General features: G+C 29.7%; 1 long non-coding RNA gene across 1 annotated transcript; it reads left to right on the forward strand.

Moving 5' to 3' along the window:
- The first annotated feature begins 2436 nt into the window (after window positions 1–2436).
- Window positions 2437–6153, forward strand: LOC147908251 (uncharacterized). Its single transcript, XR_015546413.1, has 2 exons — window positions 2437–4868; window positions 5204–6153. It is a non-coding gene; the product is annotated as an uncharacterized LOC147908251 (long non-coding RNA).
- The last annotated feature ends 2183 nt before the right edge of the window (window positions 6154–8336 follow it).

The raw sequence follows: 8336 nt of genomic DNA on the forward strand, positions 1-8336 counted from the left end.
AGCGAATAGATTATTTTTTCGTAATATGCGTTAATATTTCGATGATTAGACGATTAAAGCACAGCCTATGGCCTTGGGATTGTTTTGATGTGGTAGGTCGGGCGAGCGGCACCGAACACGTCATGTTTTTGTAGTTCACGCACAGTTATCACTCACTGCTTAGTCATTCATTTATTGACGTTCGTGTAAGCAGGTAATTGTGCCGCTCTTTTTCACATAATTCTTTTTGATCCGTATTCATAGTCGTAGATCGATCCACGATTGATTCTCATCAAGCGAGCTAGGTTTGAACTAAAGATTGAACCAATCAGATTTATTAAATCGTGGTTTGAAAAGCGTTTTTCAAATGAAAGATTGATTCAAACCTAGCTCAAATCGAATCTCAAATTGAATCACGATTATGAATACGACTCTTTGAAACATATTTGTGACAAATACTATATCAGATAATACGAAACTACGTATGTTGTATTTTAGATTCCAAAAACTTATTTGAAGTATTAAATAAGGAATAAGTCAGAAAAAGTTTTTTAAATAATAAATACATTAAATAACTGCTTTATTATCTTTATTTATAAAATACATATTTTAAATAAAATTGTTTTAAATACGACCGATCCCCTGACTGATACAACTTATTTAAAAAGTATAAAATAAGTTTCGAAAACTTATTTAAAATATTATTTAAGAAGTAGATCGGAAGAAGTTACTTAAAATAATAAATACTAAATAATCCTTTTATTTGTTTTATCAAAAGTATATATTTTAAATAATTTTATTTTAAATGCGACTAAGCCCTGTATATTAGTATATAGAAAACTTGTCTTTATATTAAGAAAAAAAGAATAATTTATAAATTAGTATTTTTCATCGCGGAATGAAACAATTTCTTATATCGATTTAATATTCTTCGATAAATATTTAAGTTATATTATATGATTTTTGCTTTATTTCTTAGATATGCACATATATTTCTTCATTACACAATTCATGAATATCTTAGACATTTCATGTGTTCTCACATTCTATACAAAAATGAAATTCTTATTGTTAAATATTTGTAATTATATTGTAAATTGTGGCTTTTTGTTACTTTGAATTGTATAATTTTGTCATGTTCGTCTTACTTCGCATTTTTTATGCAGGAAAAGTAACAGGTAAATTATATTTAAATTATATATCTCTTAATGTATGTGCATGCTATTTATACATACTCTATTTAGTCGAAATTGTTTCATAATTTAAAATTTTTGCGTTTCTTCATTTAAAGGATGTATGGCATAATATTAATCTTTATTTAATTGTAAAAATAAAAAAATATAAAATAATTTTTGAAAACTTATTTAAAATATTAAATAAGAAATAAGTTAGAAGTATAGTTATTTAAAATAATGAATACTATAATTCTTTTATAATAATTCTTTTATTTTTAGAATAAGATTGACGCGATTAACAGAATTTAGTAATTCAGAAATAACAAAAAAAACAGCAAGGCATCAATCTTTTATTAAAAATACTATGTACATTGCTCGGATTTTGTAACATAAAGTTCCCGGGAAAAATGTTTCATATATAATTACATTATAATTATATATACAAAATATATATCTCCATATATATATATATATATATATATATATATATATATATATATATACATATAATATTTTTTCCTGGATTATTACAAACTAATAATCACTTATTATAACAAAATTAAACTAAGATACTCATAAACTGCATATATGCGTAATGAATCTAAGAAATAAAGCAAAAATCGTGTGCAATAAAGTCTACATCAAAGAATATTAAAAATGTAACAAATAGATTATTTTATTCATTTTGTAATATTTCGACGTTAATATTTCGACAGTTAAATGATCGGCGCGCGACCTTGGTTTGCTTTGATGTGGAAGGGGGGATGAAAGTCGGGCGGCGCGTCACATTGTACGTAGTTTATCACTCATTCCCTTAACAAAGCTTGTACAGGCAGGTAGTCGTGTCGCGTGCCGTTCTTCTTCGCATTACTTTTTGAAATCTTATCGCGAATAATGTCAAATATAATACGATCAATAAATACGAAACGTATTTTATGAATACGATTACTCAGTATACGACTACTAATTGGTGTACATTAAATTTTAATTATTTATAAAGGGATTGAGATGACAATCGTATCACGGAACAGACATTTCGAATAGATTATTTTATTCACTTTGTAATATGCGTTAATATTTCGACAATTAAATGATCGGCGCGCGACCTTGGTTTGCTTTGATGTGGAAGGGGGGATGAAAGTCAGGCGCCGCGTCACATTTATACGTAGTTTATCATTCAGTCATTCCCTTAACAAAGCTTGTATAGGCAGGTAGTCGTGTCGCGTGCCGTTCTTCTTCGCATTACTTTTTGAAATCTTATCGCGAATAATGCCAACTATAATACGATTAATAAATACGAAACGTATTTTATGAATACGATTACTCAATATACGACTACTAATTGACACATTAAATTTTAATTATTTATAAAAGGATCGAGATGATAATCGTATCACGGAACAGATATTTCGAATAGATTATTTTATTCACTTTGTAATATGCGTTAATATTTCGACAATTAAATGATCGGCGCGCGACCTTGGTTTGCTTTGATGTGGAAGGGGGGATGAAAGTCGGGCGGCGCGTCACATTTGTACGTAGTTTATCACTCATTCTCTTAACAAAGCTTGTACAGGCAGGTAGTCGTGTCGCGTGCCGTTCTTCTTCGCATTACTTTTTGAAATCTTATCGCGAATAATGTCAAATATAATACGATCAATAAATACGAAACGTATTTTATGAATACGATTACTCAGTATACGACTACTAATTGGTGTACATTAAATTTTAATTATTTATAAAGGGATTGAGATGACAATCGTGTATCACGGAATAAATATTTCATACGGGTCAATTATTTGGAATCAAAACGCGATGTAAATCAGAATTTTTATTATTATTTCGCGATAATATATGGACAATAATTATTTTTGTTTGGTTGTGTAACATTGTGGTGTAACATTTTTATCTTGCTTGAGTATAATTTTCGATTATTCTTCGAACGGTATCACACGAATCATAAAAAAAGCTACGTTAATAATTTCATGCAAATAATGTAATTTATGTTATTCCTATTTTAATAATTAATATAATTTGTGTAATTAATAATTTAATTAATTTTGAGTTTTATGAATTACATTTTTCGTGATATGATAAAAAATTGAATGTAACTTTCAAACTGTTGTCGGTAGTAAAATAAATATTCCTCTTTTTTATTAATCTCTAGTCTATTCCATTGACTCTAATTATTCTTACAGACATCATAATAAGAGATTCAGTCCTTTTATAAACTCTGAATTTATTTCGCAATGGTGACAAATTGACGTGTATGTATTTGATATACCATTTCTACAAGTCAGCTGATAATTGCATAATAATATAAATAATAGCTGTATATTACATTTTTCAGATGATATTTTCCCTCTCTGGGTACACCTTGACGTGGTGAGAGGGCTCAGTACCCATAGGATATTTACACGAAAAGAACGGTTTTTCTCAAGTTTCTAAAAATTTTCAGATTTATCCAAATGCTATATCTAGATAAATTTTTAGATGTTGAGTAAAATCATTCTCTTCGTATAAAAATCCAACGGGGAAGCTAACGTACCCTCGTCCGCCGATTTAATTGAAAGTGAACGAACCGCAGCCGGTTCGTCGCGTCGCGCGTTTGCTTCGGGAGTGCCGTCAAAGTTATCGGACTAATGGACTTTTGAACAAAACCCATTCGAATGGCATTCTAGTTCGACGATGAAATTACATCTTCGATGTTTCGACAGGAAAGCGGAACTCTCATTGGGACGTTGCTTAAGTGGTCACGGTCACTGCAATGCTCTCACGCCAAGTGCCCGGGCACGAGGTGATGCCGGCCGCGTAATGTCACTCACTTCGTCATGGTGCTGTGTTCGCGCGGTTAGCAACTACGTGTTGCTGTCGGCTGATTGAGGAACACGCTCTGTCTGCTGACAAACGGTTCGGCCCTTAGCGGTAAGAAACAATCGATTGGCTTGGATTCGTCTCTGGGCCTGTATTCTGTAAGCCGGATTATGCAGTTGTTATGAGCACATAACGATTGCATAACGAGTTACAGAATTCCGCCCTGGTGGGTCGCTCAAAAAGGAGTTGTATAACTCTGGTCAGGGCGCTCATTTCTCTGCGTTTATCTATCAGCATCTAAATGATTCTCGCATTTAATATGACTTAGTCAGAGCCTAGCTCTAGTAGTCTTGTAAAAGGCTAGCTCGTGACGAGGGGTTGGAATCCATTTCTTGAATTGTCTAGATTGTTAGACAATCGGCGATGGTACCAACTTTACTCTTATTAGAGGAGCTTGTCACGTCTACCAGTCTCTTGGCATCGCTCGTGGTACAGCACCACTTGTGTCCCACTAGAACTAGCAGTTAGGGCGTATGATTGAGTCAATGTTAAATATGATGTAAGGCGTAAACCAGAGGTGACGGACTCGATACGATCGATTTCGTCTTCTTTCGTGTGGGGCTTAACCCTTGTTTGGCGTTTACCGTGTGTTTTGCAAGTACTCGTCGACTTGTGGTGTTAATTCCACCGATCGAAATAGCAATTCTGTCATGGGTTTTGTAAACGTGGAGTGCCGCAGTGTCGCGCGAAAGACTTTATAAATGAATAGTCCGCGCGCGTTTATAGTGTACTATTCGCGAGTGTTTTACGCGAGTGTCCTGTGCGAGAGGATGTCAACCCAATTCTGAGAGGAGGAGGAGATTCTGGAAGGACATCGGGCATCGGTGGAGCAACCTTGCGGTAAATATTATTTTTTACTTATGTATTTATCATTTTTTTTGCTTGTTCTTAAATAATTTTATTTTATAATTAATTTAAAAATAATTAGAAAAAAGAGGAATTACTTAAAAATTGAAAATTTTTTACTCTTGTTTAAGTCTTCTTCAGAGAATGTATAATTATTTTTATAAATATTTAATTAAATGATGAATAAAAAATCCTATGAAAATTATGTTTTTAAAATTACATGATTATTTTTCATAAAAAGCTACATGCGTTTATATAGTAATTATTTTTTAAAATAATGTTTATTTTCTTACCATGTTTTAATTTGGATTTTAACTTTTTTGTTACAGAATCATCGTAGCGACGTTGCAGATATAACTCCACTGTTGCGCGTCGGGTCGGTGAGCGATGAATTAATTGTTTTATTGAGGTAATGGATGTATGGTAATTTGATTAGTATACCATATAAAATAAATGCACATATGCATAAATTTAATAACAATCAATAATTTGATAAATATACGTATAGCATTCCGTACATCTGTTGCCTTAAAATGGATAGATTAAAACAGATTAGGATAAACTTAATCCTGGATACCTTCTTATTGAATATATTGCACTGTTAAATTTATATAATATTATGTTATACCCAGTTTGAGTTATTTCTTATTATTCCTATATGTCGCCAGTGCTCTTACTATCTCGTTAATTTAACTATAAGAATAGAGTAAAACTATTTAACTCAGGAAGATTATTCAATTTTTTTGTTTACTAATTGTAAATTTGTACGTTAATGTGAACACTTCGATACTAAGTAACTCAAGCTCGGTTTGATACTAAGTAATTCAAGCTCAGAAATATAATAAAGAAATAGATTTTTTCAATAGTCGTTTTTTAATATGTTTTATACAATATTAAAGTAATACATCTTAATAACACTTGCAAATAAAAATAAAAGAGAATAAAATATTCATTTTTTTTAAATATATAAAATACATAAAATTAAAAAATATAAAGTTTATATAAAATAATAATTACAATAAATGAAATTGTTATCTATATGAATATCATAACATATGTATGGAAGAGCGTTTGTTACAGAGTGACAAACAAATAATGTTTTATTGATTTTCCTATCGATCCTATTTCCAAATATTCATTCAGGATTAAGTTTTATATAAGTTGGTGCAGAAAAGCAATATTTATATACATACATATATATAATGTGTACTGCTTTTTAGAAAATTCCCTCTATTCACATTTATTTGTATACCTGTTATTAATGAAATAATAACGAAAATTTTAATGTAGTGCATATAATTTATCGATCTCGCTTTTCTATAAAAGACGTTCTACGATTATTAATTATTATTATTTATCTCAATGCACTGACTTTAGCCTAATCTTTTGTAACTTATCCATATGTAGTAACTGGATTGTGTACCAGTTAAAGTAGTGACATGATGTACAAGATCCAATGTACAAATTTTTTTATCAAAAAATAAAAAAATTTTATTTCATAATTAATAATTATTTTAAAATTGCATTTAGAGCTTTACATGACTTAAAATACTTAATTTTGAAATAATAAATTATACAAAAAATGATTCTAATAATTCATAAAGTACGATAGGGATTTATTGACGAAGGAAAATTATCCTTTTCGGATCTTACATCACTCATCTGAATTCCTCATCTCCGCATGCTTTGAGGTGAGATTCAGCAACGAATCGTTCGAATCGTTAAGTACATGGGCCTTGAATTTTATCGGATGATAATCGATTTAGTAATTTTTAGTTGTTTATTTTTAAATTAAAGTTTTGTTGATTACATTATAAAATTTGTATTAAGAAATTTAATCTATTTTCGTAATATTCGAGTCTTTTGAAATTAACGTTTTTGACATTAAGATTTTTTAATTTAAATTTATTTTTAGTCGAACATTTATATTTTTAATTTTGAATAAACTCGAAGAAAATAAACGCGAAATTTATTCGTATGTTAATAGAATTATTATTATTATTATTATTATTATCAATGATAATTATTTATATTATATTAGTCAACTTTATTAATATAATAGCCCCTTCGCGACGCGGTCGTGTTTCGCGCATCATACAAAAGCGTAAAGTCTTACGCTTATTGCCGATGATATTAGTCGGCAGCAGTCGGCAGCAAAAAGGAATATTTTTCCTTGTTGTCGATTTCTGGCTTATGAAGCCAGAATATTGGCCAGGAGCAACGAAAGGTGAGATCAAATCTGGCCAGAAGAAAGAAGAGGATCCATGAGGTAATTTGGTGTGTAACACCAATCTAAGTTTTTAAAAGGTAAATTGAATATTCGGGAGGGTAATTTGCTCGCAAATTGCGAGTTCTTATATTTTTTAGACTTATTTAGAATACAAAAAAACCAACAAATAGGGCTAATGAGAGATAGCGCAGATAATCAAGCGCAAGTTTGGTAGATTTAAAAAATCTACAAAACTTACGCTTAATTATCTGCACTAACTCTCATTAGCCTTTATTTATTAATTTGTTTGTATTTTAAAGATTGAAAGTCTGCTTTAATTCATATTGTTTATTGCTTATTTATTATTACTATAATCGTGATTAAATTAGTTACTCAATTCCTGCTGAGTTTACTAGTACACGATAGGACATTGGCTGCGTTAAGCAGAGAAATTACCTTTGCAACTGTTGTAAAATTCTTTAATGTAATTGGTTTATACATTTCAATCCATAAGAAATCAAAAGCAAGATCCAATCGTATTGAAGAATTTTGCAACAGTTGAAAAGCTACTTTCTTTGAACGCAGCTATTAATGTATTATAACGGTGTTATTGCACATTTATGAAATAATGTAGGTAGGAATGAAGCTAGGTACACGCGAATAGGCACAAATAAATGAAAATACGAATAGGTAGGACAATAAAAGTATGAATAGGTAGGGACAATAAGTATGGATAGGTAGGGATAAATACAATCATTTTAAATTAAGAAATTAAATTATACAAATGAAATAATACTTAAATAAATTTCGCGATCGGGTAATTAAATTCTATTTTAAAAATAAAAAATAAATATAGTATAAAACTAAAAAATATTACACAATAAATTTTAAACTATGTGACATGTAGGTAGGGATACATAGATATTATATGTACATACTTGATAATTGAAAAGGAGGGATTAAAAATTACATAAAATTTTTAATTAATTTTAAATTTTATTTAATTATCAATATCCCGTTCCAATTATCAAATATAAAAATAAATCAAATTGTAATATGTATAATTGTATAATTTTGAATTTCATTAAATTTTCAGTTCCCCTGAAATTAGATTTAATTTTTTATAAAATTCTATACATGTACAAAGTGTGTAACGCGTTAACATTGTAATTAATTTTGTTATAAATAAATGTATGTATAATAGTATTAGGTACAGAATATAAAATTTATGTAAACTATGTCCAGATAAATGC

This window comes from Acromyrmex echinatior, chromosome 10, assembly GCF_024713525.1.
Source record: "Acromyrmex echinatior isolate Ae372 chromosome 10, ASM2471352v2, whole genome shotgun sequence".
Lineage (NCBI taxonomy): Eukaryota > Metazoa > Arthropoda > Insecta > Hymenoptera > Formicidae > Acromyrmex > Acromyrmex echinatior.